We start from the raw sequence: 9,826 nt of genomic DNA, 5'->3' as shown, positions 1-9,826 counted from the left end.
CGGCAGAACCAGGCTCAGGGAGGGGCGGCCATCTGCTGCGACCGGTTGGGGTGAGAGAAGGAAGACAGGATAAAGACATGCTGTGGAAGAGAGACAGAGATTAATAACAGATACGATTCAATACAGAGAGGTCAGTTAATACATAGTGAGTGAGAAAGGTGACTGGAAAGGAAAAACTCAATGCATCATGGGAATCCCCCGGCAGCCTACATCTATTGCAGCATAACTAAGGGAGGATTCAGGGTCACCTGGTCCAGCCCTAACTATATGCTTTAGCAAAAAGGAAAGTTTTAAGCCTAATCTTAAAAGTAGAGATAGTGTCTGTCTCCTGAATCCAAACTGGAAGCTGGTTCCACAGAAGAGGGGCCTGAAAACTGAAGGCTCTCCCTCCCATTCTACTTTTAAATACTCTAGGAACAACAAGTAGGCCTGCAGAGCGAGAGCGAAGTGCTCTAATAGGGTGATATGGTACTACAAGGTCATTAAGATAAGATGGGGCCTGATTATTTAAGACCTTGTATGTGAGGAGCAGGATTTTGAATTCAATTCTGGATTTAACAGGAAGCCAATGAAGGGAAGCCAAAACAGGAGAAATATGCTCTCTCCTTCTAGTCCCTGTCAGTACTCTTGCTGCAGCATTTTGGATTAACTGAAGGCTTTTCAGTGAGTTTTTTGGACATCCTGATAATAATGAATTGCAGTAGTCTAGCCTGGAAGTAATAAATGCATGAACTAGTTTTTCAGCGTCACTCTGAGACAGGATATTTCTAATTTTAGAGATGTTGCGCAAATGGAAGAACGCAGTCTTACATATTTGTTTAATATGTGCGTTGAAGGACATATCCTGGTCAAAAATGACTCCAAGGTTCCTCACAGTGTTACTGGAGGCCAAGGTAATGCCATCCAGAGTAAGAATCTGGTTAGATACCATATTTCTAAGCTTTTCATCTTCTGACTCTCGCTTCTCCAAAACCTCGGGCCATGCTCTGCAACAAACTAGCAATTCTGCACGCACAAAAATGCAGTTGCAAGCAAATATATCTGAACTCTCACCTAGAACATAAGCCTACCTGCAGTGTGTGCAGGTGTGTGTGTGTGTGTGTGTATGTGTGTGTGTGTGTCTCGACCTCACACGAACTTTGTCTTATTCGAAGAGAGGCCAATTCTCATGTGCATAATAACCTAACTGAAACTATATCTGTAATATGTTGAATAAATGTTTTAATCAAGAACCTCTACTAAAAGCTTAATCAAAAAATATAAAAGTATAAAAGACAATAATGAATAACCTGGTTATTCATATAGCATCATTCAAACAGCTCCTGAAAGTAACTTTCGCTTCCTGTCTACTTTGGCACAGAGTGTACTCAGAGTTAGGCCCTTCTTTTATAATGCAATATAATCTCCATATAAACATTTAAGATTATGAAAAGCATTCAAAAGCATTTAAGATTATAGATTTAACTCAATAGTTTAACGTGGTTATAACTGCACCTGTAATAAGGGCTAATTGGGTGCCAATATGTTTAAACATCTGAATACAATATCAATACTGTAAACTGTATTATTAATGCAATGGTAATGATGATGATTATGAAGCATAGCAGTAAAATATTTCTCTAATCTCCACAGTCTCTTTGCAATGTGGGACTCAATACAACTAGTTGACAATTGGATGTCTTCTAGTTACATTCCTAAATCACAGCAAGGTTGCTGAATGCCTGAGTGCATTTGCAGTTACATTTACAGAAACTATGTCATTGTTTTGCCAACTTGACACCATTCAGTTTTAAACTAATGGCAGACTGACTCATATTATTTTTAATATTATAATCTTATTGCCATTTTATCACAAAAACCAACAAAGACAGAAACTGACTGTGAGTGGTTGCAGACCTGGTCCCTATCTTCAAAGCAACCCTTTCAAAGGCAGCAAAACTGTAAGTACATTAAACATGGTCGCAGCAATGTTGTTCATGCTGTTGTTTATTGTTTTCCCTCGTGTTAATGTACTTGTTAGAACTGTAAATTTCAATTTCCCACATTATACATTATTTTGTAAAATAAGATTAATTTAAAGAAAAAAACAACTGCCTGTGACTCTGAGAAGTTCAATGTCACAAACACTTATTTTTATTATATTATGCTCTTTCAATACCCTTAGGCGAGGTCAGGAATCCAGAGCACACTGGGGTGGTACATGCGGATGTCTAAACACTCTGAGTATTTCATCCCTATGCACTTCTTTACCCATGAGACTCTTGCAGTCTGATGCCCCGGTCCACTGTGGCTGCCTACTTGTTTTCCAGGAAACAAACAATGTCCTGCAACTTTTTTCACATGTAACACATTGCACTTCAAATATGGGAAAGATATTCTACATCTGCATCTCATAGTAAACAGAGACAGATGATATCCATGAAATTGACCCTGGTGAGGCTCTCATCAATGTATGTAGTAACAAGGCTTCAAGCTACTCGTGAGAATTGGAGAACTATCCATATCAAATCGCAGACTGCTACTTCTGGTCATTGACATTTTAAACTCACTAAACTGTATACTTGAAGGACAGGAATTCAAGTTAAATGTTCAACAGATGGAGGTAAGTGAGTTCCCAAACTGTGAGGTAATTATAGTTTGAAACTATTTCAAAACATGCTAACAGTGAAACTATTTGCATGCATGTATAACTGAAGACTGACTTCTATTCTTGGCTACAATAGTTCAGGAAGGAAGTAACACCTTAAAAGACACTTGGCTTCAAAGGAAGTAAAAATGAATGGGGAGTGTAACTGTTTTGCAATAACAATGAGTGTTAAAATGTCTTATCTTACTCCTGAAAGAAAATCAAAAAACTGTTATTCACATTTTCAGTTGCGTTCAAAAGTTTACATACACACATCATAGGCATGAGTGTCATGGTAATTTGGGGCTTATTTATTACTTTTCCATCCATCCATCCATGCAGTGGTCCACTTGTCTGGACCACAGCTCAGTACCTCTTTCAGCTCATCTGGGACAACAATAGGGTGTTCCCAAGTCGGCCAAGAGATGTAAGACCCATTTTTTGGGTCTTATCCCGTGACCTCTTCCTGGTAGGATATACCTGGTAGCATCGTGACCATTGGTGAGCGTAGAGACCTAAAGCAATCAGCAAATCAATAGCTTTGCTTTAACACTCAGCTTTCTCTTCACCACAATGTCTGGTGTCATCCGTGACATCCGTGTCACTGCAGATGCAGCCCCAATCCATCTGTCAAGCTGCCATTTTCCTCTCCCCTCTCCAGCACTCTCAAGCACACCACCTACAGACTCCAAGAAGGCTAGGTACTCTGAACTGGCGTTTGGTGCATAAATGCAAATGAGAATCAGGACCCATTCTCTGACCCAAAGGCCTAGGGAAGTACTCGTTTGTCCACTGGTAAAAAAACAAAAACAAAAACAAAACCCTGTGCTGTGGTATCCCACGAATACGCACCCCTTCCTGCTGCCTCTCACTGAGGTCAACTCCAGACTAGAACAGAGTCCAGCCTCTCTCTACAACACTGGTTCCAGAGTCTAAGTTGTGTGTTGAGGTGAACCTAACTATATCTAGCTTGTATTTCTCAACCACACACAAAGCTCAGGCACCCTCCTTCCATCGGAGAGCTACCTCCTCTGGCTGCCTCCAGGGTGGGGCTGATCATTTTTTCTCTTTTTCATAGGAGTCGTCTGATTCAGTCTTCATCAGGGTCCTCACCCAGGAACAACTTGCTTTGGGAGGTTCTGCCAACAACAGAGCCCCTGGGATAAGCACCAGAGAAAGTTGGCGATTTACAGAGGGACTCTGTAAATAAAGTCCTTAATTAAGTTAAAAATCCTCTGATGGACCCATAAATACTACTTAAAGTTTAAAGAAACAACAGAGGTGATCCTCATCTCTAGGTTTGTCACAGAGAGTGATTTGTGCAGATTTAAAAATTAAGAACTAGTAAATGTTTGGACTCATGGAAAATATGAACTATTGGCTAGAATATCGTGCTGTGTCCTCTACATCATGAAATCATAATTTCTTAAGCCCAAGGCATGTTAAGCTGGAAAAAAAGATTGAAAAAAAGGTTTAATTTGAGATTGAGGGGAGAATTTTCTCTTTATATCCAGGTCCATTCCTCCCAGCTCCAGGAAACAGAAAACCTGCATTTTTCCGTAAGCATATTAGTTCCAGTGATAGATCTTGATTCTCACTGAATGAGAAATTAATCGCTGTGACCTGGCACAAGTGTTTTGGCACATTGACGTCTGCCTCCAGTAAGCAGGTATTATCTGAGTGTTTCTTCATCTTCCTCATGGGCCAGAGTTCCCATTGGATTTTTTTTTTTTTTTTTATCAGGCTCATATATATCTCCTGACAGTTACCTCAGCATCTTTAACTTATTGAAGTAAAATATAGCAGAGCCAGGGAGCAGATGCCAGAGGGTTACTCACTCCACCATGTCCCACTGATTGAAAACAGATATCTCTCACACCAGAGGGGAAAGAGGAGACAAAGGCAGTGTAGTAAGACTCATGCTGTTTACATTTGATTTCCAGTTGTATTGGCACAGTTTTACCCGACTAGTCAGCAGTCACAGATTGTTGCATTCCTGTGCTCTGTAGATATTGTAGATATTTATCAATGGTTTAGTAACAGTGTTAAAAAATAGGCATTTTTTCCCGTTAAATTAAAATGAACATAATTCGAGAGCCATGACATCCTGTTAGCCCTTTTCTATTCACAGTGAAGTGCTTTTCGCCCAGAGCTGTGTACACAAGTCTTAATGCTCAATGCTCAAAAGACAGTTCTTCTCCAATTAGTCTGAACAGTAGATTTTGCTTTCACAAAATTTTCTATTTTGCGCTAGCTAATTTGAAGTCAAAGCACCGCTTACGCACACATCTAACCTCAAAATGTTTTACCTTTTCTAGTAATCCCAAAGATCTATACCTATTCCCTACTTCTACAGTAAATTATAGTTTTAGGGAATAACTTGTAAAGCAGATAAACGAACTGGAATGCTGAGGTAGTAGCTTCTGGTCTGCTGCTTTATCCCCATATCCCTCTGGAAAATGTATATGCTGAAAATTATGGCTAATTTATAAATGCAAATGTCTTTTAAAGTGAGAGAAAATACTGGTACATATAAAATTAAATGGGCAGTGCATAAAATGTTGATTCCTTGATTTTTTTCTGTCAGTAATGAAAGTATTATATTGGTGTGCAACAACAGTGCAATACTACCATTTATCATTTTGTAAAGCTTGTGCTGACCTTTAAAAAACTTGAATTGTGGTGATCCTCTGCCGTAACCTCACTCTAATAATTGTCTTAACAAAACATAACTGAAGCCATAATTAAGGACGCAAAGCTTCTAATTCTAAAGTCCTCTACTGAAGACTGACTATAGCCCAGCATGTAATGTAGGTTAAGGCTTCAATGCACTAATTAAAAGATTACATACATCTTATATCTTTTATTCATATACAATTATTGTACATGCTTGGACATTTTTTTTGTTTTAACCATATAACAGTGATCTCATCACAATGAGGTTTCTAGGCAACCCGCACTATAGAGACATACTGCACAGCAAAGTCTAGTATATAACTCTGTAAAACATGAAAATGTCATTTCCTTAACAGTGTAATTATTGAGCTTTAGAAGGTTGTTTTTTCTTTATAGTATTGCCTTTGTGCCAAACGTTATTCTACTCAGGGTAACAACATCAACAATATGACTTACTCTGAAAAAAAAAATCTGTGTATAAAGTTATTTTGTTTGTTTGTTTTTTTAGTTTTGTCTAAGTTTAAGTTCAGAAAAAAAAAAATCACCCATAGTCATTGTAATTAACTGTCTTCTCACTGCTATAACAGCTTTAGATCACTTCCCACTCTCCAGAGTCTTCTTGACTTATTCCAATCCATAAAAACAAAAGTGGATGGCATATAAAGGGTTTTAGTTGTTTGAAAAGATCAAAAATCAAAGAGGAAATACAGTATACATCCATATACTGCAGAAAGTGGACACGCAGAGTACAAAGATACAGAAATATATGTATATATAGTGGGCATCCAGCATTTATCAACTCTCCCTCCAAGTTGGAAAATGCTGTCGTGCTCTTTTGGGTGACAGGGGTCTCAAGAGGAAAACGTATTTGCATCGTTGTACTTTTTTCTGTATTCGTTTTACTGTATTTCATGCTTCCCATTAAAATTACACACAATAACACAAACATTTTTGCCACTTTGTATGAAGAAGAATTTTTTTTTTCTTTCAATGAATGTTGATAATTCCACAACCCTTCAGATGCATCATCCTCAAATTATACTAGTTTCCTGATTACTATTATAGGAGTATTATTAGTACTTTAGTCTCTGACCGTAGTGCAGCTTCTGTTAGTAAAGTTTATTTTGAATACAAGACATTCCTTTGCAAGCATTTCTACTTCTATTGCTAATTTTAAGGTAGATGAAACGGAGTGAATACAGCAGCTGACTGATGATGGTAAATTATATGGTTGCCTGGTTTGTCTGTAGTCAGCCATTAATTTAATTTAGTTTAAACTATAGACTAAGGAAATTTTATTGGTGTGGAAGTTGAAGTGTGGACCTGTCATGAGAGACTGGTGCAGTGAATGTAACAATTCATGCAATTAAAAGAAAAAAAGTTAAAGAGCTGTCTGTTTTATTTAGTATGTGCTGCTGTTCTCTGTTCTCTAATCAGATGTGTCACATTGCAGGACACACGGAAAAAAAGTATTTTCTGGCAATTTAGTTTCGAAGCTACCTTCATTATTTCCTTCAGTTTCCACCCATGTGTATGAATAAAAAACATTTCCCTGTCACTTAGAGCTTGTTAAAAATGCACTGATCAAATAGAGATGTGGATTTTATCATATGACACTGGTATTTGCACTGCTCTGCACTGCTCTCCCATGGAAGAGAACAGAAAAGTAGCATCACTACACATTTTCAGGGGTGTGTGTGTTTCCATTTTCAAAGTTTCCTTCTTACATTTAGAGGTGCGTAGAGAAGAATAAAGCTTTACTGTGCCCCAGGGGCAGTTTGCTTTGCAGAGTGGTCCAACAAAATATATATATTATACAATGTGATGTACAAAAGCAAATGTGCTACACTATCACCATGAACCATGAGGGAAAGGATTAAAAACGTGTTTAAAGAAAGGAACTGGAACTTAATATGTAAAGGATGCTGAAGGTCCAAAATGATTTTATGTCCTATATAGGACCATCACGTCATATACAGTGGGGCAAAAAAGTATTTAGTCAGCCACCGATTGTGCAAGTTCCCCCACTTAAAATGATGACAGAGGTCAGTAATTTGCACCAGAGGTACACTTCAACTGTGAGAGACAGAATGTGAAAAAAAAAATCCATGAATTCACATGGTAGGATTTGTAAAGAATTTATTCGTAAATCAGGGTGGAAAATAAGTATTTGGTCACCTCAAACAAGGAAAATCCCTGGCTCTCACAGACCTGTAACGTCTTCTGTAAAAAGCTTTTCTGTCCCCCACTCGTTACCTGTATGAATGGCACCTGTTTGACCTCATCATCTGTATAAAAGACACCTGTCCACAGCCTCAACCAGTCAGACTCCAAACTCCGCCATGGCCAAGACCAAAGAGCTTTCGAAGGACACCAGGAAAAGAATTGTAGACCTGCACCAGACTGGGAAGAGTGAATCTACAATAGGCAAGCAGCTTGGTGTGAAAAAATCAACTGTGGGAGCAATCATCAGAAAATGGAAGACATACAAGACCACTGATAATCTCCCTCGATCTGGGGCTCCACGCAAGATCTCATCCCGTGGGGTCAAAATGATCATGAGAACGGTGAGCAAAGATCCCAGAACCACACGGGGGGACCTGGTGAATGACCTGCAGAGAGCTGGGACCAAAGTAACAAAGGTCACCATCAGTAACACACTACAACGGCAGGGAATCAAATCCCGCAGTGCCAGACGTGTTCCGCTGCTGAAGCCAGTGCATGTCCAGGCCCGTCTGAAGTTTGCCAGAGAGCACATGGATGATACAGCAGAGGATTGGGAGAATGTCATGTGGTCAGATGAAACCAAAGTAGAACTTTTTGGTATAAACTCAACTCGTCGTGTTTGGAGGAAGAAGAATACTGAGTTGCATCCCAAGAACACCATACCTACTGTGAAGCATGGGGGTGGAAACATCATGCTATGGGGCTGTTTTTCTGCCAAGGGGACAGGACGACTGATCCGTGTTAAGGACAGAATGAATGGGGCCAAGTATCGTGAGATTTTGAGCCAAAACCTCCTTCCATCAGTGAGAACTTTGAAGATGAAACGAGGCTGGGTCTTCCAACATGACAATGATCCAAAACACACCGCCCGGGCAGCAAAGGAGTGGCTCCGTAAGAAGCATTTGAAAGTCCTGGAGTGGCCTAGCCAGTCTCCAGACCTCAACCCCATAGAAAATCTGTGGCGGGAGTTGAAAGTCCGTGTTGCTCGGCGACAGCCCCAAAACATCACTGCTCTTGAGAAGATCTGCATGGAGGAATGGGCCAAAATACCAGCTACTGTGTGTGCAAACCTGGTAAAGACCTATAGTAAACGTTTGACCTCTGTTATTGCCAACAAAGGTTATGTTACAAAGTATTGAGTTGTATTTTTGTTATTGACCAAATACTTATTTTCCACCCTGATTTACGAATAAATTCTTTACAAATCCTACCATGTGAATTCATGGATTTTTTTTTCACATTCTGTCTCTCACAGTTGAAGTGTACCTCTGGTGCAAATTACTGACCTCTGTCATCATTTTAAGTGGGGGAACTTGCACAATCGGTGGCTGACTAAATACTTTTTTGCCCCACTGTAGATGCTAAAGCTGATAAAGTGTGGCCCAAGACATCTTAAAGCATACCTTTACAGTTTTATCCAGTGTGTTCCAGTTTTTTAAGGTTAAGAAAGCCATAGAAGATGAAAGTACTGACTCAATAAGGGAAAGATAAAAGATTTTCTTTAGTGTCCTGATACATTAATAACTTTGCAACATTTACTTCCTTTCTGCACAGAAAAGATTTTTCTTTACTTGTTTCCAGGGATGGAAAGTGTAGGAAATATTTAACTAGGTTACAATCTGCTTTATGCTGAAGCACCTTAAAGTTTGCTATATGCATTAGATTGTAAATTTAATATAGCCGTCTTCAGTGTTGTTACCTTGGCATACTCACTGAATAAGAAAATACCTCCACATTGTAAAGTTTTTATTAACTTTATTTTACAACCAATAAAAAGGGATCCATGATTAAATTAAGATTTGCACAATATGATCAGCAAACACTTTATTTTCACTATATATTTAACCAATTACTTACACACAGTCCATATTTTTCTCTTGGTACCCCACACAACTTCTACCATGGAACTACTATAAAAACAATAGACTTCTAACACTCTTGCTTTATATGGTCAATCAGTTATTGTTTTATTTCTTGAAAACAAAGACTTTAAGCAAGATATATGCACCTTACAAGTCTGGTGCCTTACAGCTGCTTATTGACTTTGGATAAAAATATGTTTTTAACTCCAAGTTGGATCGCCATAATGAATGAAGTGTCAGATTACAGTTTTTCTCCATTGGTTTGGCTCATTTCTTGAAACAGAAATTACATTCTCAAAATAACATGGACAAACCTCCAAACCTCTTGGCAAATGTTCACAACAGAATGGCATTTCTCATTCATTTTATCAAATGGCAAATGCCTTAGTACATGTCTCAATTGTCTCAGTGCATCTTTGCAAATGATTAAGTACAA

Source organism: Neolamprologus multifasciatus, chromosome 5 (genome assembly GCF_963576455.1).
Source record: "Neolamprologus multifasciatus chromosome 5, fNeoMul1.2, whole genome shotgun sequence".
In the NCBI taxonomy this organism is placed as follows: domain Eukaryota; kingdom Metazoa; phylum Chordata; class Actinopteri; order Cichliformes; family Cichlidae; genus Neolamprologus; species Neolamprologus multifasciatus.
Note: the sequence above shows the minus strand (reverse complement) of the source record.